At 46.2% G+C, this 25,220-nt stretch overlaps 1 pseudogene across 1 annotated transcript in view; it reads right to left on the bottom strand.

The window, feature by feature from the left end:
* Nucleotides 1-1,399: 1,399 nt before the first annotated feature.
* LOC310853996 (sodium channel protein type 2 subunit alpha-like) overlaps nucleotides 1,400-25,220 on the bottom strand; it is a 38,736-nt pseudogene continuing 14,915 nt past the window's right edge. The window contains exons 11-24 of the transcript in view: nucleotides 24,454-24,588; nucleotides 24,198-24,349; nucleotides 19,549-19,708; nucleotides 17,254-17,408; nucleotides 15,979-16,152; nucleotides 15,333-15,455; nucleotides 13,745-14,026; nucleotides 13,103-13,156; nucleotides 12,022-12,163; nucleotides 9,204-9,301; nucleotides 6,347-6,617; nucleotides 4,649-5,052; nucleotides 3,362-3,802; nucleotides 1,400-1,801 (exon numbers count right to left, since the gene is read on the bottom strand). The product of the transcript in view is annotated as a sodium channel protein type 2 subunit alpha-like (transcript). The remainder of the gene's footprint in view (nucleotides 1,802-3,361; nucleotides 3,803-4,648; nucleotides 5,053-6,346; nucleotides 6,618-9,203; nucleotides 9,302-12,021; nucleotides 12,164-13,102; nucleotides 13,157-13,744; nucleotides 14,027-15,332; nucleotides 15,456-15,978; nucleotides 16,153-17,253; nucleotides 17,409-19,548; nucleotides 19,709-24,197; nucleotides 24,350-24,453; nucleotides 24,589-25,220) is intronic.

The following is a 25,220-nucleotide window of genomic DNA, read 5'->3' on the forward strand; positions in this document are numbered from 1 at the left end:
CATATATGGAGATTTCTGTATCCGACTCTCTTTGTCCCTTTATTCCAATATAATTATGGAGTTCTGTGTCAGGCATGCCCAAATATGGAGTGGCGTGATGTCGGAACAGGCCAGCTCCATATATGGAGTCTGGGTCAAGGGGGCCCGGTCCAGAGCCCGGGGCAGAGGCCCTTTGGTGCGGTTCTGGACAACCGTGGGTCCGACCGACTCGACACCGGGCGCTGCACCCCCGCTGCGGTGGGGTGGAACCCTGGGGGCGTGACCGACCGCCGCCACACTAAACGCCGTCTCATTCCCTCGGCGGGCGTACATTCTGCTCATCCGGTGTCCCGACACTCGGTCGCGGGGTTTACATGAGCGGACGGGACGGGCAACATGGCGTTTTCGGGGTCGACGTACGGCAAAGAGTTTGCAACAATCGTCTTAGCTTAGCTTAGCTTAGCATACCAGTGAATACAACGCCGCGCTCCGCGTCGTATGTCAGAGGTATGCGTGTTGTTTGAACGGACCTAAAGCATTCTGGGGACGTAACAACCCCTCCCCCCCCCCCTTCTCCCCAGAGAGGCAACCATTGGCTGATTATTATCCAGCATTGGCTTTTTTAAATATCTGCCCTTGGAGGATTAGATGGGCACGTTCTCACCGTGCACAACACATGAATAGAAAACATTGATTTATTTGTGTATCCTTGTAAAAAAAGTTAAGTTAACAGAAAATAATTTAACGAAAACACTCACACGCGCACACAACACACGCACGCACGCACGCACACACACGAAAGAAAATAGATCAAAGAACAAAAATAAATAAACACTAGAGAACTTGTTAAGAGTGAAACGGCGATTCTTCAGATTCAAGACACTGGATTCATCATGGTGGGTTTTAGCAGCAGCACTATAGCTACGGACAACGCAACGCAACGGTAAGAACCACGAGCAATAGGAAAATTACAAGCGTACTGCGGACAAGGCGTTTGTTTCGTCACCCCCCCCCCCACCCCCCCTCCACACACACACACACATTGCTATAGTCCCGTTCATTGGCCCTCTGGTTAAGAGTCTGACGGAATGCTGATCCTCCTCCTCCTCGTCACTCATGTCTGAATCATGTCTTATTTCACGTCACAGATCCAAACTGCGCTCTTCTCAAGTTCAAGGCTTGCCCAGAAGAGTCAGACGGTCGGTCGGTCGGTCTGGGCATCACTCCCCCCCTTCCCCCCCCCCCATACCCCACCCGCCCCCACCCTCCCCCAACACGCTCGCTCGGAAGTTGTAAACAAGTCCCTCCTCCTCCTCCTCCAACAACAACAACAACAACTCGTCCGCATAAAATGTCTCGGGGTCCACATTGAAGCCGTTTTTTTTCCTCCTTGGTTTTTGTTCGATTGTGCGATTCCCTCTCAGTCTTTGCCCCGGTTCTCCGTCTCCCGGTTCTCCCTCTCGTACTTGTCCCGGTGGTCCGACTTGGTGACGCTGTTGTAGGAGGGCGGCGAGGCCGTGCTGGGCGTCGTCGTGGCGTCCGTCGTCTTCTCCGAGGAGGTCGTGACGGTCGTCGTCATCGCCGAGATGGAGTTCTCGCCGGTGGTGAAATTGCAGATGACCAGCACCTCCTTCATCATCTCCTCCTCCTCCTCCTCCTCCTCCTCCTCCTCTTCCTCCTCCTGGCCGCGCATGGCGCGCAAGGCCGAGGCCTTCCGCAGCGCGGCGCGCATGGCGTAGCGGCGGTAGCAGCGCTGGATGATGACGGCGGACATCTCCTCCTGCTTGCGGCGCAGCGTGGTGGTGATGGGCTCGTACGACACCTGAGGAGGACGGGGGGGGGGGGGGGGGGGGGATCCGGTTATTTTTTTTAGGGGAAAATTAACCCATTCTGACCTGAGATCAGATTCTAAAAATGTCTTCTGAATCCTGACAGTTTTCTGAAAAATAGCAGATCTACAAGCTCATAGCACGCCACTCGGTGGCGCGCTATGAGCTTGTAGGTCTGCTATTTTTCAATAGCTAAAGCATAACGTAATGCTAACACCAAAAGGGGTTCCCGCCCCAAATGGGTTAAGACTATTAAGGCCTCACTCACACCTATAAGACACACGCAAGACACACTTGTGTCCCGTGTGTTCTGTGTGTGTCATGGCCGCCGCAATGCATTTCCAATGGGAGTCACATGTTTTGAGACACAAACTTGTTGCATGGGGGAGGGCAGAAGACAGCCATGCAACAAGGTTGTGTCTCCCATTGGAAATGCATTGAGGCGGCCATGACACATAGAAGACACAGGACTCAAGTGTGTCTCGCGTGTGTCCAACATCGTTTTAACAGCGGGCGACAGCCAGACGAATTCTCCGGAAGTGCATTATTTTGTCAATGGGCGACAACTGGCGATAGAGGCGACAGCAGGCGAACAGACGATGGTCGAAAAGTGGGCGGAGGAACGTCGGCCCGAAAAGATGAAAATAATACATCTCTTGGGCGACGTCGCCCGGCGATAGTGGGCGATAGCCAATGGAATTCAAGCGACGCTCTCCGTTTTAACAGTACGCTGTTAAGACGTACTGTCAGGTGTGAGTGAGGCCACAGAGAGCACCGACATCTGACGTCAATATCGCTAGAGGGCGCTAAGTCCACGGGTTCATGTACTTTTTATTTGCATCGTAATCCCCATAGGGGGGGGGGGGATCTTAGAGTGCCTCATATAAGAACTGTGTGAAAATGTCACCCCGGCCGCTTCACTCATATGGATATGAAGAATCAACTGACTGAGAGAAAACGCTATTGTTACTGCTGCTGAATTAGTTACATTTCCGCTAGAAACAGTCGGACTGTATCATATATGAGTGACTGACTGTCGCAAACGATACAGAGACACCTCCCTGACATCATAACGATACAGAGACACCTCCCTGACAATATAACGACACAGAGACACCTCCCTGACAATATAACGACACAGAGACACCTCCCTGACAATATAACGACACAGAGACACCTCCCTGACAATATAACGTAGAGACACCTCCCTGACAATAATGCAGAGACAGCTTGTTTATTTTTGGACCACAGCGCTTATATGAAACGATTTTGAAACGCGCTGCGACGCGTTGTGAGCTTGTAGATCGGCTATTTTCAACCTGCAACCAAGTGTAAAATGACTTACACTGGATCTTTGTCCACTAGTCCCTTCCTAACACTTTAGTCTAGTTTTTATTTCTTGACGAAATTGTCGATATATTTAGTCTTAGTTTTAGTCACCATAGCCTAGTTTTCATTTAGTTTCTATTTAGTTTTCGTCAGGGAAAAAAGGCAGTCGACGAACATTTTTCGTCTTTAGTTTTAGTCGACGATAACAACACTGGCTGACGCACCTTGGAGGGGTTGGAGGCCATGAAGCGCTCCTCCATCTGGCCCCGCAGCAGGTCCATCTCCCCGCCCTCGCCCAGCACCCGCTTGGTGAAGGCGAACAGGATGTCCAGGCAGTGGATGCGCTCTCCGCTGACCATGGGCAGGTCCATGCCGATCAGAGCCATGCGGTTGGGCTTGGCCATGCGCAGCGGCGGGTCCAGCGCGTCGGCGAACTCCGACAGCCGGCTGTACTCCACGAACTGCGTGGCGCCCGGGTCGAAGCGCTCCCACACCTCGTAGAACATCTCGAAGTCGTCCTCGCTCAGCGGCTCGGCGCTCTCCTCCGTGGCCACGCTGAAGTTCTCCAGGATGACGGCGATGTACATGTTGACCACGATGAGGAAGCAGATGATGATGTAGGACACGAAGAAGGTGATGCCCACCGACGGGTTGCCGCAGTTGCCCTTTAGAGAGGATGATTTGATTGATTGATTGAAGTATTTATTAACAGTTTGTAGAATTACAGTACATTTGAACACATTACACTTGTTTACAAGAGGGTCCACCATGTTCAATTCATCATAACATTTAGAGACGTACAAATACACTTCTATATGGCCAAAAACAGGAAACATAGAGGAGGTAAAAAAGGGGAGGTTTTGGGGGGGGGAGGATGAGAATGATTAACTCTTAGCTCACTAAGCTCACAACTGCGACGTGTTGTGAGCTTGTAGATCTGCTATTTTCAGCATGCAACCAAGTGTAAAATGACTTGTCTATTATGCATACTGGATCTTTTGTCCGCTAGTCCCTTCCTAACATTTTAGTCTAGTTTTTATTTGTTGATAAAAATTGACAGTGTATTTAGTCTTAGTTTTAGTCATCATGGCTTGGTTTTAATTTAGTTTAATGTAGTTTTTGTCGGTGAAAGAAAGGTATAGTCGACGAAGATTTTTCGTCATAGTTTTAGACGACAAAATCAACACTGCTGCAGTGAAGCAGCTTTTTCATGTCAAGGACACCCAGATTGACACTAATTATCCCACAGACCCCCATATGAAAAAAATATGCCAGGGACCCCCCCCCCCCATTTTCACGGCTCTAGCAGTGATTCTCAACCCGTTTAATTAATGAACTCAGAGAGTATACAAAAAACCATTTGTACACTCTCAGAGTTACAGACCATAATGGTCCATTTAGCTGTAGGGGAACCCCCTGGGGGGGTCCCCCCCGGACCCCACATTGTTCCACTACTGCCCTATAATACCTTGTAGTTGTTTCCACATTGTTCCACTCCTGCCCTATAATACCTTGTAGTTGTTTCCCGGGTGCTCCAGCTGGGCGTCGCAGTCGGCGTCCCGGTTGAGGATGGGCGCCAGCAGGCCGTCCCAGCCGCCCGACGTGGTGATCTGGAACAGGCAGATCATGCTGTTCCCGAACGTCTCGAAGTTGAACATGTCGTCGATGCCCGCCTCGTGCTTCACGTAGGCGAAGTTGGACATGCCGAAGATGGCGTAGATGAACATGACGAGGAAGAGCAGCAGGCCGATGTTGAAGAGCGCGGGCAGCGACATCATCAGGGCGAAGAGGAGCGTGCGGATGCCCTTGGCGCCCTTGATCAGCCGCAGGATGCGCCCGATGCGGGCCAGGCGGATGACTCGGAACAGCGTCGGCGACACGAAGTACTTCTCGATGACCTCGGAGAGGAACATGCCTGCGTGGTGGAGATGACGAGACATTATGGTTGAGACCCGATGGACTACGGATGGAACCCGTTCATTTATATTGACAATAATAATGAATGCCACAGACGAAAAACAAGTCCACACTATTGATCCATAATGTATAAATGATAGATAAGGGTTCAGGACAACGAGGCCTTTTCGTGGAGGGGTCAGAATGAAATTTGGACCTAGACTGTTTTTCGTCTGTGGTACTCATTATTGATCACAATGAAATGTTGTGTCCAAATTTGACTGAGGGACTATTGGATTTTTTTGAATATTCAACAGGCGGCAACTTCCTTTTCCCTCAAACTGATTTTTCTCAATAAAAGCTACAGGCTACGAGAGCTTTTATTGAGAGGGAAAAGGAAGTTGCCGCCGCCTGTTGTTCCTGCCTGTCGACTACAAAACAATACTACAACATGACGTAACGATATCATCCGCTCCCGATAGGATCATACAGACTTTTGAAACAGAGACCAGGCTTTCCTCCGAGGTGGTGGAAAGCCGTGTGAGGCGAGGTTAGGGAATCATAGCTTCAAATTGACATATTGGTTGTTCAGTTTGACTCACCAGTTTTGGAGATATGGCTTATAGAGTAATTAATGTCTTGCAGAGAAACAGCGAGTTGAGAAAACAGGCTTGAAAGGTTCACTTCTGTGGTCTCTAACATTACACCTAGCTACATGTTTAAGTATTTATTTCAAATTTACATTTGTCGATTTCAGACATGCTCTAGTATGTGAAGAGTCTGCCTGTGCTATTAACTCATTTTGGATTAAAAAAAAATAGTTTTTGTTTTTCTCCTATGGTGAAAAGCTGGAGTTTGCGCGATGGCAGGCTCTCAGTCAAATCTGGTCACAGTTATCAACAAAACAAACAGAAAAATACAAAATCTTTTCTTGTATGTCACGATAAAAACATGGAAACAATGAACACAAATTGCATACGCTACATTAGTTTGGCAAGAAAAACACTCCTTGGGCTAAATTCGGCCTCAACACATTTATCAGGACGGCTATGGCTGTTTTTAGTCCAAGGAGTGTTTTTCGTGCAAAACTAAAGCTTGCAATGGATTCAGAATCATGAAAACCCCCTAATTTAGAAAAGGTTGCCTTATAATGGCGGCCATATAATTTACAGGCAATTTTCAAACATTTCCCCTCAGACAATTCCAGGCAACTCTTCTGTTATTCAGGAGTTTTCTTTTGTTGTTGCAATCAGTCGGAGGTCAAATGACATTTAACACTGAACTAAAACGACGTCTCTCCCGCTTGCACTGACCGACAACGGACAGGATGACCACGATGAAGTCGAAGACGTTCCAGCCCACGGTGAAGTAGAAGTGTCTCAGCGAGACCATCTTCAGCACGGCCTCGCTGGTGAACAGCACGATGAACACCAGGTTCACCCAGTACAGGATGTCGCCCATCTCGCGCGTCTGGTCGTCCGTCTCCACCATCATGGTCACCATGTTGAGGCAGATGAGGATCATCACCACGATGTCGAACACCTGGTTGGTGATGAAGTCGAACACGGCGCCTTGGAACGCGTTCTGGGAAAACCACCAGGGACGGACGGATGGACGGGGAGAGAGAGAGAGAGAGAGAGAGAGAGAGAGGGTTGAAAAGGGAGAGAGAGGAATTGGAAACGAGCACAGGTTTAGACTCACACTTCACTTATGAGAGATGTTATGCACTACTTACAATTGGAAAAGATTAAGTTTGAATCGAGAGGGAGTGAAGATAGATTCTACCAGACATGGCAACCCTTCATTGAATATTTCAATAGGTGCACGCTAACCCCTCCTACACAATAGATAGCACAATAGAAAATTGGAAAGAAAAGAAGGGGGAAAAAAAGAGTGTTTTTTCTTTATTTTATTTTTTCTCATTTAAAAAATAATAATGTCTGTAATTCACTTAATTTACAACATGTTGGAAAAGTTTGAGAGCAAGAGTGTCTGTCCTGTTGTCTGTTTTGTTTGTCTGTTCACACTTGTCATTGTTTAACTGTTTTTAGTTTTTTCATGTTTATCACATTTATATGTCTTTTTTATTATGTATTGTATGTGGAACATTTACATTGCCTGTCATTTTTTTCATTTTATATAACTGAACTACTCATTATCATTGTCCCCTGAAGCAAAGATTTGAGTTATAAACGTTCACTGGAATATATGTTCAATGGTTTGTGCCACATTTTCACGATTTTCCAAAAATAGCAGACCTACAAGCTCGTAGCGTGGCACACAGTGCCGCGCTAAGAGCTTGTAGATCTGCTGTTTTTCAACAGCTAAAGTATAACATAATGCTTAAAACACCAAGAGGGTTCCCGTCCAGAATGGGTTAAGAGTGCAATGTATAATGATGTAGAGAAAGTGATCCCACGGCTGGGAGGTTCAGATAAAGTGATCCCACGGCTGGGAGGTTCAGATAAAGTTACACGCGGCTGCTGGCGAGCGAACGCAAACTAAAACGTAATCACGTTACGACTCGTTCAGCTGCGTCATAAAGACACGAGTTGCACTGCTGGCTCCATTAGGAGCCACTCAGCTGGGCCAAATTAAACCGTTCTGGGCGGGAAGCCCTTTTGGCTTGTTATTGTTATACTTTAGCTATTGAAAAATAGCAGATCTACAAGCTCGTACGATCTCTACGAGCTTGTAGATCTGCTATTTATTTTCTTTTATCGTGAAAATGTGACGCAAATCTTTGAACATATATTCTTTGAGAGGGAACGTTTTTAACTCAAATCTTTGCTTCGGGAGGGGTTCCTGGAACAACATATTTTCTGATGGGGGGCCGGCAGCCAATTACCTTTAATTTTTGGGCGTCCTTGACATGAAAAACTTTGAGAACCAGTGACATGGAAACATGAGGGTTTTTCAGAAAACTGTCAGGATTTAGAAGATATTTTGTAGAATCGTTTTAAGGTTTAATTGGGTTAAACCGTGTACCAGCCGTTAGCGTCTCAACCATATCCATTTACATAGAACTAAAAGAATAGTGCTTTGATCTCTAAAGGCACAGACGACAGTCCAGACATGTTTATGTTTTGAACATAATTATAATGCTGTGATTTGGAACTTTGCTAGACCATCATGAATAGATACTACAGGCCTGTTTTACTACATACACTGTTTGCTTACACACTTTACCAATATAATTAAACCTATTAGGGCATCATAATAACACAGAAAATACCATCAATCACCTACCGAATTGGGTTAAATTAGTATACCGTGGGGCGGGGGAGGGAGTTAAATTTGTACCGTGGGGCGGGGGAGGGGGTTAAATCAGTACCGTGGGGCGGGGTATGGGGTTAAATCAGTACCGTGGGGCGGGGGAGGGAGTTAAATCAGTACCGTGGGGCGGGGTATGGGGTTAAATCAGTACCGTGGGGCGGGGTATGGGGTTAAATCAGTACCGCGGGGCGGGGTATGGGGTTAAATCAGTACCGTGGGGCGGGGTATGGGGTTAAATCAGTACCGTGGGGCGTGGTATGGGGTTAAATCAGTACCGTGGGGCGTGGTATGGGTTTAAATCAGTACCGTGGGGCGTGGTATGGGTTTAAATCAGTACCGTGGGGCGTGGTATGGGGTTAAATCAGTACCGTGGGGCGGGGTATGGGGTTAAATCAGTACCGTGGGGCGGGGTATGGGGTTAAATCAGTACCGTGGGGCCGGGTATGGGGTTAAATCAGTACCGTGGGGCGTGGTAGGGGGTTAAATCAGTACCGTGGGGCGTGGTATGGGGTTAAATCAGTACCGTGGGGCGTGGTATGGGGTTAAATCAGTACCGTGGGGCGTGGTATGGGGTTAAATCAGTACCGTGGGGCGTGGTAGGGGGTTAAATCAGTACCGTGGGGCGTGGTATGGGGTTAAATCAGTACCGTGGGGCGGGTATGGGGTTAAATCAGTACCGTGGGGCGGGGTATGGGGTTAAATCAGTACCGTGGGGCGGGGTATGGGGTTAAATCAGTACCGTGGGGCGTGGTATGGGGTTAAATCAGTACCGCGGGGCGGGGTATGGGGTTAAATCAGTACCGTGGGGCGGGGTATGGGGTTAAATCAGTACCGTGGGGCGGGGTATGGGGTTAAATCAGTACCGTGGGGCCGGGTATGGGGTTAAATCAGTACCGTGGGGCGTGGTATGGGTTTCTGAGGTTTCTTGGAGCCCAGCTTCTTCATGGCGTTGTAGTATTTCTTCTGTTCCTCCGTCATGAAGATGTCCTGACCTCCGAAGTAAAGAGACAAGAACAGCCTGGTTACAACCACATCCTACACCACTTTCTACACCACTTTCTACACCACATCCTACACCACTTTCTACACCACATCCTACACCACTTTCTACACCACATCCTACACCACTTTCTACACCACTTTCTACACCACATCCTACACCACTTTCTACACCACATCCTACACCACTTTCTACACCACTTTCTACACCACATCCTACACCACTTTCTACACCACATCCTACACCACTTTCTACACCACATCCTACACCACTTTCTACACCACTTTCTACACCACATCCTACACCACTTTCTACACCACTTTCTACACCACATCCTACACCACTTTCTACACCTCATCCTACACCACTTTCTACACCTCATCTTACACCACTTTCTACACCACATCCTACACCACATTCTACACCACTTTCTACACCACATCATACACCACATCCTACACCACTTTCTACACCACATCCTACACCACATCCTACACCACTTTCTACACCACTTTCTACACCACTAAACGACACTCATAGCCCCACCAGTTAACAGTCTAAACGACACTCATAGCCCCACCAGTTAACAGTCTAAACGACACCCATAGCCCCACTAGTTAACAGTCTAAACGTCACTCATAGCCCCACTAGTTAACAGTCTAAACGTCACTCATAGCCCCACTAGTTAATAGTCTAAACACCACGCATAGCCCCACTAGTTAACAGTCTAAACACCACCCATAGCCCCACTAGTTAACAGTCTAAACACCACTAGTTACCAGTCTAAACACCACCCATAGCCCCACTAGTTAACAGTCTAAACACCATCCCACTCCACTGACACATGCCTCCTCTATTTGAGCGACCACATCAAACACGAGGTGGACGCTGGAAAATACTGCGGCATGGTCATGCTGGACCTCCAAAAGGCTTTTGACACCGTGAACCACTCCATACTGGTTAACAAGCTTAAAGCTATTGGTTTTGATAGCACATCAGTGAGCTGGATGCAATCCTACCTGGAGGGGAGAGAACAGATGGTGGAGGTGAACGGAACACTGTCCCCTCCCCTCCCAGTGAGCTGTGGCGTCCCACAAGGAAGCATACTAGGGCCTTTACTGTTCCTAATATATGTTAACGACATGACTTCAGCTTGTGACTGCAACTTGTTCCTGTTCGCAGATGACTCAGCACTGCTGGTCTCGGACAGGAACAAACTGCAGGTTGAAAAGACCCTCAGCTCTGAACTCGGTAGAATCTGCACCTGGCTCGCTGATAACAAACTATCCTTACACCTGGGAAAAACTGAATCCATCCTCTTCGGATCAAATAGTAATCTCAGCAAGGCAGATGGCTTCTTGGTTAGAGTGGGTGACAATATTATCACACGAAAAGATCAAATTACCTACCTAGGTTCCATCCTGGAGGCCAATCTTTCCGGTGATAAGATGGCCACCAACGTAATCAAAAAAGTCAATCAAAGAACAAGATTCCTTTACAGGATCTCCTCACTGGTCAGCAAAAACACCTTGAAGACCTTAACAGGAGCCCTCGTACAAGGTTTCTTTGACTATGCATCCACCTCTTGGTACCACAGCACCTCAAAGGCCCTTAAAACAAGGCTCCAGACCTCCCAAAACAAACTGGTCAGGCTCCTACTTGGCCTCACCCCCCGAACCCACCTCACCCCTGCCCACTTTGACAGGCTGGGATGGCTTAGGGTCGACGACAGAGTACAGCATCTTGCAATGGGTCTGGTCCACAAGATTCGATACACCACCAAGATACCCATGTACCTGTCTAAATACTTCCTTAGTGTAAACGAAGTCCACACCCACAACACCAGAGGGAGTACAACAAACCATGTACAACCCAGATTCGGCACAAACAAGGGACTAAATTCTTTTCGCTCCTATGCCACCAAAATGTGGAACGCCCTACCAACAGTCATTAAGACATGTGAATCCCTTGACTCCTTCAAAACCGCTCTCAAAGGGCACCTACGGATGGCTGCAATTCGAAACTGGCCTCTGTAAAATCTGAATCCCCCCCCACCCCCCCCACCCCATTTTCCCTCACTGTATATTGTATCTTTTCCCTTTTTTGCTTCCCATATGATGAATTTAGCTACATAGAAATGTCTATTTGTATGTCTCTAAATGTTTGTATGTCTTTAAATGTTTTGATGAATTGAACAATGTGGACCCTGTTGTAAACAAGTGTAATGCTTAATTGGGTCGTCCACTCACAGTTGACAGTCTTTGTATTGAGTTTGTGCTTAAAATGTACTGTAAATTCTACAAACTGTTAATAAATATTTCAATCAATCAATCAAAACCCATAGCCCCACTAGTTAACAGTCTAAACACCACCCATAGCCCCACTAGTTAACAGTCTAAACACCACGCATAGCCCCACTAGTTAACAGTCTAAACACCACGCATAGCCCCACTAGTTAACAGTCTAAACACCACGCATAGCCCCACTAGTTAACAGTCTAAACACCATGCATAGCCCCACTAGTTAATAGTCTAAACGCCACCCATAGCCCCACTAGTTAATAGTCTAAACACCACCCATAGCCCCACTAGTTAATAGTCTAAACGCCACCCATATCCCCACTAGTTAACAGTCTAAACGCCACCCATAGCCCCACTAGTTAACACATCCACAGCCCATCCCTGCCATGCTGGGAACAGTGTTAAGCGCCACTCATCTTTTTCTTCTGCTGGTTGAAGTTGTCGATGATGACTCCGATGAAGAGGTTGAGGGTGAAGAAGGAGCCGAAGATGATGAAGATGACGAAGTAGAGGTACATGTACAAGTTGACCTCGTACTCTGGCTGCTCCTCCAGCTGCAGTGCACGCACACACACACACACACACACACACACACACACACACACACACACACACACACACACACACACACACACACACACACACACACACACACACACACACACACACACACACACACACACACACACACACACACACGTAATCAGTCACACATTCTAAAACAGGTGCATGTTGTGCACAATATCATGCAACTTGACGATGCACTCGTGAAAGTACATGTACGTATGTATGTCCTTCTGTACATGGACATTTTGTCCCTCTGTGTATCTCTCTCTCTCTCAACCATATAATACATCGGCTATTGGAAAATAAACTACTTCTATTTAAAAAACAAATAGTGCCACAATTTTTCCAGTTTTGCATGTGTCTATGAGGTGACAGTACTTCATTAGACACCCTGGAGTCGTTTTTATGTGCAATGGTGTATTAACTTTGTATTTAGGGTTTCTTCCTGGAGGCTGAACCCTTGACAGTCAAACGGGCCAATGAAATAAACAGTAATATAGTGACATCACATTATCAGCACCTCCCCTAACCCCTCCCCCTTTATCATACAACTACAGCTGTGGGTGTGGCTTCAGTTCAGGTGGATCACCACCCATCACCACCCACCTGGCAAACCAGGCATACTTAATGAACTGGTGGGCGTGTCCACATAAAAGCATGATTTTAACAAATACTGTACACTTTTTGGAAAAGGTTCTTCTTCCTTATATTATAATAATACCTGAAGATCTTGTTTTAGGGTGGGAAAAAATCATGGCACTTAAATAAATCTTAATTCTTTTATATTTTATCAATACAAATGGGGGGGGTGGGGTGATCCATGGCCAAATACATATTAATTTGGGAGTCTGACATGGGAACGTTTGAGAAGCAACTGTTCTTCTTTCCAAAGCATTTTAATGTATTGAAAAAGGAATGAAGCTTACGCCACGAGAGTCCACGGCGGCATACATGATGTCCATCCAACCTTTAAACGTTGCCTAGGAAACAGAGAGGACAGCATTCTGTTAGGACCTTCTGAGAGGACAGTATTCTTCTTCTTTTTTTTTTTATAATATTTTTTTTCCCACGATTTTGTCACCCATGTGTCAATCATCTAATGTGATCCTGGGCTCTACACACCCTCCGCCAACCTGGGGAGAGCAACGGACTTGAACTCATGCTTCCTTCATGCCTGAGTGTCCAAGTTGCTCCTTTACACCTGACAGGGGGGAGTTTCCCTGGTTGGACGTATGGAAGGAACGCGTTATTCCAACCAGTTCTTTTCCCCTCCATCAGGCGCCCCGGCTGGCCAGGGGGAGGCAGTATAGAGACCAGGATTACTGCATGTTGGTTGAGGACAACATTCTGTTAGCTGGTGTGTTGTCTGTCTGCAGACTGCAGAGGTCTGTTACTGACTGCATTATTGGAAAATTACAGAACAGGCAGAACTATCCCGAAGCTCACCACTTGCAGCAGAGCCTGCAGGTAGCCAACAGATCTCCAGTTACGTGGATTGCAGACGCACTACACTAGACTCGGTGCATTTAAGGACATTAGATACCAGAAGTATCCCGAGCTAAGCTCACCACTTGCAGCAGAGCCAGGTAGCCGTAGCCCACGTTGTCGAAGTTGATCTTGACGTTCTTCCAGCGGGCGTCGGCGCCGCTGGCCATCAAGGCCTCGCAGTCGCTCTTGTTGTTGACCACGGCGATGGGGAACATCTCGTCGTTGGTGGTGTTGATGCAGCGGTAGTACTTCCCGGCGAACAGGTTGACGCCCATGATGCTGAAGATCAGCCAGAAGATCAGGCACACCAGCAGCACGTTCATGATGGAGGGGATGGCTCCCAGGAGGGCGTTGACCACCACCTGCAAGGAAGGACAACCACAAACACACCCGCTCAGCCACCGTCCTGAAGGACAACCACAAACACACCCGCTCAGCCATCGTCCTGAAGGACAACCACAAACACACCCGCTCAGCCATCGTCCTGAAGGACAACCACAAACACACCCGCTCAGCCATCGTCCTGAAGGACAACCACAAACACACCCGCTCAGCCATCGTCCTGAAGGACAACCACAAACACCGCTCAGTCAGGGAGGGTCCTTTAACACATTCTGACCTGAGATCAGATTCTAGAAATGTCTATTACATCCTGACAGTTTCATTATTAATCCATTCTGACCTGAGATCAGATTCTAAAAGTGTCTTCAATTTTTCTAAAATAGCAGACCTACAAGCTCGTATCGCGCCACTCGGTGGCGCGATATGAGCTTGTAGATCTGCTATTTTTCAATAGATAAAGCAAATGCTGACACCAAAATGGGTGCCCGGTCAGAATGGGTTAACAAGACCACGGTTGGACAGAGGGAGGCGGACAGAGAAAGGAGGTAGAAGGAAACAAAATAAAACAGAAAGAAGAACCTTAAGAGAGGCGTGATGAAGTCACAACATGGTTTATTTTGTTAGACTGTAAATGAAAAAAAGGGATAACACAGAAATAATCAAAGAAGAAGAAGAAGAATCACCACAGAAGCAACGTCAGAAAATAGAAGGGCTAAATATAGCGTACAGTTACAGTTACATAATCTGTTGACACAATGTGAAGATCATGCAGGCATACAGTAGAAGAACAGTAGAACAACTACAACTACAGTAGAAGAACTACAACTACAATAGAAGAACTACAGTATAAGAACTACAACTACAGTAGAAGAACTACGCGAGGACGAAAGACGTGTCTAGAGAGTTCTGAAGTCAAGCATGCGTTCTTATGTCCGTTCTATATCCGGTCGGGAGTGGATGATATCGTTACGTCATGTTGTAGTCATTGTTTTGTAGTCTGGAATCAATTTGGAACTTCCTTTCCCTCAAACCGGACGAATAACAATAAAAGTGTGACTCGTTCTCTCGTAGCCTGCGGCTTTTATTGGGGAAAAATCGGTTTGAGGAAAATGAAGTTCCAGATTGACGTATCGATATCATCCGCTCCCGACCGGATCATAGACCCGGAAAGGAATGCTGACCATATACTGGTGCTCATGGCCACATAGGTACAGAGGCGGACACGGACATTGCTGTTCCTTGGAGTGGTTGCGCCACTCAAAAACATCCAGACAAGAAGAGATCACACGTGTAGGGAGGAAGGAGGCCTCTTGTTTTTGTTCTTACCCTCATGCCCTCAAAGCGTGACAGAGCCCTGAGGGGCCGCAGCGCGCGCAGCGTCCGCAGAGACTTGATGGCGCCCAGCTCGGAGTAACCCAGAGCGTTGGCCAACAGGCTCACCAGAGACACCTGGGAGGGAGAGAGAGAGACAACACACCATGATGAGAGAGAGAGAGAGAGAGAAAGAGAGAGAGAGAGAGAGAGAGAGGCAACATTTTTCAAAAATAGCAGACCTACAAGCGCTACGAGATTGTAGATCTGCTATTTTTCAATAGCTAAAGTATAAACGTCGTAGTGGAGTATAGCTCTACATGGAAGAGTTGATATTTAATTTATATTTTACTCATGATCAGAGCTTCCGTTGCTCCAGACTGTATGACGGAAGAATTTATATTTTACTCATGATCAGAGCTTCCGTTGCTCCAGACTGTACGATGGAAGCATTTATATTTTACTCATGATCAGAGCTTCTGTTGCTCCAGACTGTATGACGGAAGCATTTATATTTTACTCATGATCAGAGCTTCCGTTGCTCCAGACTGTATGACGGAAGAATTTATATTTTACTCGTGATCAGAGCTCAAGCATTTGGAAATTGCGAGAGTCAACAGTCTGCTAACGTGAGACTAGGCGTTGGTGTGAGGTAACTTACGTCGACGATGAGGAAGTCCAGCCAGCACCAGGCGTTGGTGAAGTACTTGACGAAGCCGTAGGCGGTCCACTTCAGCAGCATCTCCAGGATGAACACGTACGTGAACACCTTGTCGGCGTACTCCAGCACTGTCTTCACCGTGCGGCGCTGCTCGATGTAGATGTCCTCGAAGGCCTGCGGCAGCGATTATGGCAAAAACAACGATTATGGCAAAAACAACGATACGATTATGGCAAAAACATGATACGATTACGGCAAAAACAACAATAGGATTATGGCAAAAACAACAATACGATTATGGCAATTTTTCCCAAAATGAGTTAATAGCACAGGCAGACTCTTCACATACCAGAGCATGTCTGAAATAAGTGTCATAGCTGAAATCGACATGTAAATGAAATAAATGCCCAAACATTTAGCTAAGTGTAATGTTAGAGTCCACAGAAGACATGTAAATATGAAATAAATGCCCAAACATGTAGCTAGGTGTAATGTTAGAGTCCACAGAAGACATGTAAATATGAAATAAATGCTTAAACATGTAGCTAAGTGTAATATGCTAGAGTCCACAGAAGACATGTAAATATGAAATAAATGCTTAAACATGTAGCTATAGGTGTAATGTTAGAGTCCACAGAAGACATGTAAATATGAAATAAATGCTTAAACATGTAGCTATAGGTGTAATGTTAGAGACCACAGAAGACATGTAAATATGAAATAAATGCTTAAACATGTAGCTAGGTGTAATGTTAGAGACCACAGAAGACATGTAAATATGAAATAAATGCTTAAACATGTAGCTAGGTGTAATGTTAGAGACCACAGAAGACATGTACATATGAAATAAATGCTTAAACATGTAGCTATAGGTGTAATGTTAGAGTCCACAGAAGACATGTAAATATGAAATAAATGCTTAAACATGTAGCTATAGGTGTAATGTTAGAGACCACAGAAGACATGTAAATATGAAATAAATGCTTAAACATGTAGCTAGGTGTAATGTTAGAGACCACAGAAGTGAACCTTTCAAGCCTGTTTTCTCAACTCGCTGTTTTCTGCAAGACATGAATTACTCTATAAGCCATATCTCAAAGACTGGTGTGCCAAACTGAACAACCAACATGTCAATTTGAAGCTATGATTCTCTGCTTTCATATGACATGAAAAAACGAAAATTCAAAAGAATCCAATGGCAGTCCCTCAGTCAAATGTAGTCACATATATGTGCACATCATCAAACCAAACGCACACAAACACAAAGCCACGCACCAGTGCTCCACTGCTCAGCAGGATCATGAAGATGATGAAGGACTCGAACCAGTTGTGTTCCACGATGATGAAGCACGTCTTCCTGAGCGTCCACCACATCTTCCAGTTCCCCTCCTCGATGTTCACCTGGCAGCACTGGAACTTACGCACGCATCCTGGTGCAAAAGGGGGGAAGGTTATTGATGCAGCACACATCCTGGTGCAGTGGTGCAAGGGGGGAAGGTTATTGATGCAGCACTGGAACTTGGCAGGCTGGCAGAGCCTGAGCAGGGCCTTTTGTGGTGGTTCTGGAGAACCGTGGGTCCGACCGACTCGATACCGGGCACTGCACTCCCTGCGGGGGTGTGGGACGCGTGTGTCGGTGGGGCAAACGGTTCTCGAGTTACGGGCATTACAACCGCACACACACACACACACACACGCGCATGCATGCACGCACGCACGCACGCACGCACGCACGCAGACACACAGAGACGTGGTGCATTTTTTGTCGGATTTAGCCTCTCAGACCCAAAACTTTGAATATTGTGTTGTTGTTGGATAATATTTTGTCCAACAATTCCATGCTGTATTGGCAAACGTTGATCATAAATATAACAATTATTCTGTCGACTTTGTGTCGACTTCTTGTAAATTAACTGATGCACATTTTTTTTTACCAATAATGTAACTCTTGAGAGCGTGAAATTAAACCAAATGGACCCGTACGGGTTTCATTTAATACGCTCTCAAGAGTTAAAGATCCATAGGGGTCCATTTGGTTACCAACTCTCCATCATTTAGCTGCATGGGGACCACCTGGAACCTCAAGGACCACTGGTTTAGAACCACTGATATAGATTAGAATAGAATTAGATATATTAATATATATTAAGATATAGAATGTATATATTAAATATTATATTATTATATATTATGATTTTTTTGACAGGGTGGGGGTAAGGGTTATGTATATTATATACTGATAGATATATCAATTTGCGGGTCCGTGTCGTTGGTAAAGTTTGCTAAAAGGAAGCTTATTACACTGCCTGCACGGAAATGAGATAACGTCAAAAATCAAGGTGAGATAAAATGACATAATTGGAGTGCATTCAGGGTCGTACTCTGCTCTCGCACTCAATGTATCAAAGTTAAATACCAATAATGTACAATTAAATGTAATTCAAGTCATTCGACCCACTCGACTCCTTTCCTAATATTACACAGCCCCCCCACCCCCCCCCCCCCCCTCATACATGAATGTTGCTCCTGTAATTTTAAGGTGCTCCAAATTGTAAATTGACAATTCCAAGAGGAACTCTCTCTCTCTCTTGCCACCTCAAACTTATATTAAAGATGGAGTGCCGTGATTGTGAGCGTTGTGAGCTTGTAGATCTGCTATTTTCAGCATGCGACCAAGTGTAAAATGAGTTGTCTTTTATTTATACTGGATCTCTTGTCCACTATAGTCCCTTTTCCTAACATTTTAGTCTAGTTTATATTTGTTGACGAAATTGTCAATATATGTAGTCTTAGTTTTAGTCATCATGGCTTAGTTTTCATTTCGTTTCCATTTAGTTTTCCTCAATGAAAAAAAGAGGCCCATAGGGCAGGAGCCTATCTCCTGTTTCTGTAGCCATGAGGCCCATAGGGCAGGAGCCTATCTCCTGTTTCTGTAGCCATGAGGCCCATAGGGCAGGAGCCTATCTCCTGTTTCTGTAGCCATGAGGCCCATAGGGCAGGAGCCTATCTCCTGTTTAGCCATGAGGCCCATAGGGCAGGAGCCTATCTCCTGTTTAGCCATGAGGCCCATAGGGCAGGAGCCTATCTCCTGTTTCTGTAGCCATGAGGCCCATAGGGCAGGAGCCTATCTCCTGTTTCTGTAGCCATGAGGCCCATAGGGCAGGAGCCTATCTCCTGTTTCTGTAGCCATGAGGCCCATAGGGCAGGAGCCTATCTCCTGTTTCTGTAGCCATGAGGCCCATAGGGCAGGAGCCTATCTCCTGTTTCTGTAGCCATGAGGCCCATAGGGCAGGAGCCTATCTCCTGTTTCTGTAGCCATGAGGCCCATAGGGCAGGAGCCTATCTCCTGTACACCCCCTGGACATGACGCTAGTATGTCACAGGGACTTACCCCCCAATCCAACCCTTGAAGCTGAGTGTCAAGCAGGGAGGCACTGGGTCCCATGTTTAGAGTCTTTGGTATGACCTCCCAGTCTCAGGGCGGACACTCTAACCACAAGGCCACTGAGCTGGTGCTGCCTCAGTCTATAACACTGTCCATATATATATAGTTGTCCTTTCCGCTCTCACCTTCAGTGAAGCAGCCTTCGGGGTCCATTGACTCCTCGGGCTCCATCTCCACCGACTCCCTCCGTCTCCCGGGGGTCGATGTCCACCGTGCTCCCCTCAGAGGAGCTCATGAGACGTCGTGATCCTGATGCTCCGGTACCTCAAACCCTACGTCAAGCTTCTACGAGGGAAGGAAGGAAGGAAGGGAGGGAGGGAGGAGGAGGAGGAGAGACCCGTGTGTTAAAACTTTGCATCGCATCAGGCGAAAAGCATCAGTCCAACCATGCGTTGTGTTGGAGCCATAACCTTATGAGCTGGTTGTAATTCATGTTGTAAATGAACATGAATCCACCCGTGCCACTTATTACCTTCATGATCTGAAGACCGGACACTGACATACAGCATAGCTCACAGAGTTTTGGACTCTTCCAACAAAAAACTAAACAAACAGAAATCACTGTGATCATTTCATCGTCACATGCAGAATATTGATCAAAGTACCTACAGGCTTTGATATCGTTTTGATCTGTGGAGGTGGGGGTCCACCGGTCCAATCGATTTTTGTTGTTGTTTTTTTTTGGTGGCACAAAGGGGGTGGGCCTCAGTGACACCATGGTGCGCTGTGGGTACATTTGACCATGTGACCTGGGTCTGTCGAGGGACAGACAGGGCATGCATGTAATTCCAGTGCATTATCAATTCAAGCCTGAAATATTGAGACCAAGCAGGACGTCGAGTGCTCTAGTAGTATTTTCATGTCCACTGAAAATGGCCCAGCGTTGATCCGTCATGCGTCTAACATAGAAATCCCCATATTCAAAAAAGAAGAAAATGCTTATTTTTTTTCTTTTACGTCAAAGTAATTCCCAATTAACTCCCAGCCTTATATGTCCCACCCCAAAACAAAAAAACACTGAACATTTTCCTCACGACATGAAACACACATTATTTCCATTCCTTAAAAAGCAGCGTACAAGCTTCACCTGCTCATGTTGACGTAGAGATAGACGGAGAACCACATTAGCTTACCAGCAAAAACCAGTACTGTGCACTGTTTGTAAGACAACCATGTTGGTCTGCTGTTTTGTTGTTGATCTCTCTATACCCTGGCATCGCTCTCAAATCCTTTCACTTCTAGTTGACTAGTTGCCTATGTTTACTAGTCGACTAGTCGTTTAACTACCTATTATGTATAACATAACAAAAATATATATATATTATTTTTAATAATATTTGTACATTTAAAAACTGTGTACATTGGTGACCTATAATCTAGCATTCTAGCTGATCTGAGGCCTACAAAAAAAAAAAAAAAAAAGAAATATCTTTCTTATCAACTAGTCAACTAGACTAGTGATTTACTAGTCGACTAGTTCAACAGTCGACTAGTTGCTTAAACCCTAACGTGAAGAGATACTCTTTTTGGTGTACTGTGTTATGGTTTAGCTACCAATCTATTTCACTGGCCATCCTCATCATATCCAAATGTAAATCATGTCATCCTAGACAGTATACTGTATAATATATAATACTATATGATGGCCATCCTCATGTCATCCTAGACAGTATACTGTATGTATGATGGCCATGCTCATGTCATCCTAGACAGTATACTGTATGTATGATGGCCATGCTCATGTCATCCTAGACAGTATACTGTATGTATGATGGCCATGCTCATGTCATCCTAGACAGTATACTGTATGTATGATGGCCATGCTCATGTCATCCTATAGACAGTATACTGTATGTATGATGGCCATGCTCATGTCATCCTAGACAGTATACTGTATGTATGATGGCCATGCTCATGTCATCCTAGACAGTATACTGTATGTATGATGGCCATGCTCATGTCATCCTAGACAGTGCAGCAGCTCTGATTGCCGTGGGAACACCAGCTAATACGGTGTGTGTGTGTGTGTGTGTGTGTGTGGGGGGGAGATGGAAGCATGCTCCTCATGACTACATCTTTAGAGGGCATTTAACCTTCATTCTCACCCTAAAACAAGGGACCCCTCGACCTTTAATTCTCTCCCTAAAACAAGGGACCCCTCGACCTTTAATTCTCTCCCTAAAACAAGGCCCTCAACCTTTAATTCTCTCCCTAAAACAAGGGACCCCTCGACCTCTTCTGGAGTACTTTGGTATACAGATTGAGGTTATTAAGCCTCGTAACCTGCTCTCTTTTTATAAAAGTATAATTTCGATCAAATAGTTCCAATAAGTATAGTCACATAAATAAATAAAAACGTAGCAGTGCCGAACGTGAATCACAGTCCTGGCACAGTCAGGGCAGGTCTTTACGTTCCAGCAACGTGTACCAAATATTCTGTGAAATGCAACTGTATTTTCATGGAAATGCTAACATTGTCAGTGACTTGTGGCGATCTGCAAATTCAGAGGTGACTCATTTGTTCCTTTTATAGTCCTGTCACACGTCTGTGAAGTGTGTATTCAGGGGCGATGAACCGACAGACAAATTAATGTTAGAAACAAAATGTCTCCCTCTCTCTCTCTCTCTTTTTAAAAGAGATTCTCAGAGGCTTTCTCTTTCCCCTCTCTCTCTCTCTCTCTCTCTCTCTCTCTCTCTCTCTCTCTCTCTCTCTCTTTTTAAAAGAGATTCTCAGAGCTTTCTCTTTCCCCTCTCTCTCTCTCTCTCTCTCTCTCTCTCTCTCTCTCTCTCTCTCTCTTTTTAAAAGAGATTCTCAGAGGCTTTCTCTTTCCCCTCTCTCTCTCTCTCTCTCTCTCTCTCTCTCTTAAAAGAGATTCTCAGAGGCTTTCTCTTTCCCTCTCTCTCTCTGGCTCTCGGGGCACTCACTCGCTCGCTGTGTGTGGATGCCAATAATCGAGTCCCATTCATTGTCAATTCAAAACAAGCGATGGAAATCAAAAGCAAGGAACATGTTAAGATGAGTTTAGTCTTATCGATGGAAGAGGGGTGTGGGTGTCTCATTCATAATGGCTTGTAACGGCAAACATAGATGCCGGATGTCTGGAAATAGGATTATGAAGGGGGGGGGGGGGGGGGGGGGGTGTAGTGGTGTGGAAAAGGGGAGAAAAACTCAAGATTACAGCTTTGAATTTGCTGCTGGGGGGGGGGGGGGGGGGGGGGGGGCAAGAAGCACGGGTGGTTGTCGGAGGCAGACCAGGCAGGGAACGAGAGAGATGGGCAATCCACTGAAGGTATGAGCAAGAAACATGTCGTATGTCTTGTAAATGGCATATAGGCAATCCTTCATGGTTAGTGTGCTGTACGATGTGGTACAATAAAGTAAGGTCTTACAAGTCTTCGCTCATTGAAAACCTTGAGAGCGGCCTGAGACACAGCTGCAATAACAGATGGAGGGGGGAGGGGGAGGGGGGGGGGCGGTAAACAAGGTAAGTCACCTGACACCAATAGAAAACCAATAGAGTACACAACGATGTCATTCTGTCAGCCATTATAGGGCACAGCAGTGTTGCCAGGTCCGCTTATTATAAGCAACTTTGCGGGCTTGTTTTTCTAATTTTGCTTGAAAATATTGGTAGGTTTTGGGGTTTTTGCGTCCTAATGTTGGGCTTGCTTTCGTAGACCACGGTTGCTTATTTCTGGCGCGACATCGGGCAACACCACAGTTGGGGTGGGGTGGGGTGGGTGGGGGGTGGGGGGACAGGTTTACCAAAGACAAACACTTCAGAAAACACACACAAGTTATAAATTATGTCATATCGTTGTGCCGTTTGCTGTTGAGGTGCAAGGACACCTGGGATGTCCTGGAAAGACAACGACACCATGGGATGTCCTGAAAAACGGTTACTTTTCAGGGAAAAAAACACAAAACAGCAGTTTTTTTCTTGGGTTGGCCTCTCCTTCGGCACTGTACTCCTTACTCGTTCACTCCCTGTTTACGGCTCAGAAAGAATGCCTCGTATCTCCTCATCTAAGGAGCTCTCCTTGGTTTTGACCAGACGAGCAAACTGTACTTCTGTCTTCATTTCTGACTTCAACAAGCCTCTCGGTTTATATATCAACGCTTCTAGAGAGACTTTATCGTAATCATAGCGAGGTAAGCAAGCAACATATTCACTCCCCGGTTTTTGTACGGAACAGAAGAAGTGGCTTTCAGAGTAAAAGCTCCCATATCTGCCCGGCACCCCGAGCTCCTATTTTGAGCCACGGACCACCATTTGATGACATTTAGAGAGGAGAAGAGAGAGAAGAGAAGAGAAGAGAAGAGAAGAGAAGAGAGAGAAGAGAAGAGAAGAGAAGAGAAGAGAAGAGAAGAGAAGAGAAGAGAAGAGAAGAGAAGAGAAGAGAAGAGAAGAGAAGAGAAGAGAAGGAGAAGAGAAGAGAAGAGAAGAGAAGAGAAGAGAAGAGAAGAGAAGAGAAGACATGGTGTCATCTCACTCCAGAGAAGCTGGCTCTTCAGCCTCTGACGTTCTGACGTGATCGCCGTCGACATGTTCAACTACATGTTGCCGTCTTTAAAATGTCCTGATGAATTGAAATGGAGGACCCCGATGTAAACGAGTCTTCTGGCTTTATCCTCGTAGCAGTCTTTGTATTGACCTGTACTTTCGTTGAACTGTAACCCATTCTACAAACTGTAACAACCTTTTCAATCAGTCATCAATCAATCAATCATCAACCAATCAATCAACCAATCAATCAACCAACCGACCCTTACCTCCTTGCTGCCCTCCAGGTCCGACGACTCGGCGCTGCTGAAGTCCTCCGTGTTGAGGTTCTCGAAGTCGGACTCCCCACGGCGATGGGCACGGTCACGGTGAGGCTGGGGTTGTGGATGAACGACATGTAGTCACAGGACGAGTCCTCCCTCTTCAGGGTAATGGAGGGTACGCCGTGGGGTCACCCCCCAGCCCCCCGCCCCCCGGGCGCCCGTTCCCCTCGCCCCCCGCTCTGAGGAGGTAGTCCTCCTTCACGGTGGTGGTGTGGTTGGAGGAGGAGATGCAGTTGGTGCCCTTGTTGTTGCCGTTGATGCTGTGCTGCAACTCGCTGTCCAGGGGCTTCAGGATGCTGTCGTCCCCACGCAGATACCCATGCCCTGGAGAAAGACACTGTCAGTGTTGTTTTTCATACACACAGATACCCATGCCCTGGAGGTGAGACACTGTCAGTGTTGTTTTCATACACACAGATACCCATGCCCTGGAGGTGAGACACTGTCAGTGTTGTTTTCATACACACAGATACCCATGCCCTGGAGGTGAGACACTGTCAGTGTTGTTTTCATACCCATGCCCTGAGGTGAGACACTGTCAGTGTTGTTTTCATACCCATGCCCTGGAGGTGAGACACTGTCAGTGTTGTTTTCATACCCATGCCCTGGAGGTGAGACACTGTCAGTGTTGTTTTCGTCGACTATGAAACTAAGACGAAAAAATGTCCGTCGACTAAACCTATTTTCCACTGACGGAAGTATACATGGAAACTAAATGAAAACTAAGCTAGGACGACTAAAACTGAGACTAATATACTGACAATTTCGTCAACAAATATAAAAACTAGACAGAAATGCTAGGAAGGGACTAGTGGATCCAGTATGAGTCATTTTACATGCATTAGTTGCATGCTGAAAATAGCCGATCTACAAGCTCACAACGCGCAGATCGGCTATTTTCAGCAAGTGTCAAATCAGCCATTACGACGGCATCAAACACATTTTCTTCGACTAAATCAACTTTAGATT

This window comes from Protomyctophum parallelum (assembly GCF_964188405.1).
Source record: "Protomyctophum parallelum genome assembly, chromosome: 23".
NCBI classification, from domain to species: Eukaryota; Metazoa; Chordata; class Actinopteri; order Myctophiformes; family Myctophidae; genus Protomyctophum; species Protomyctophum parallelum.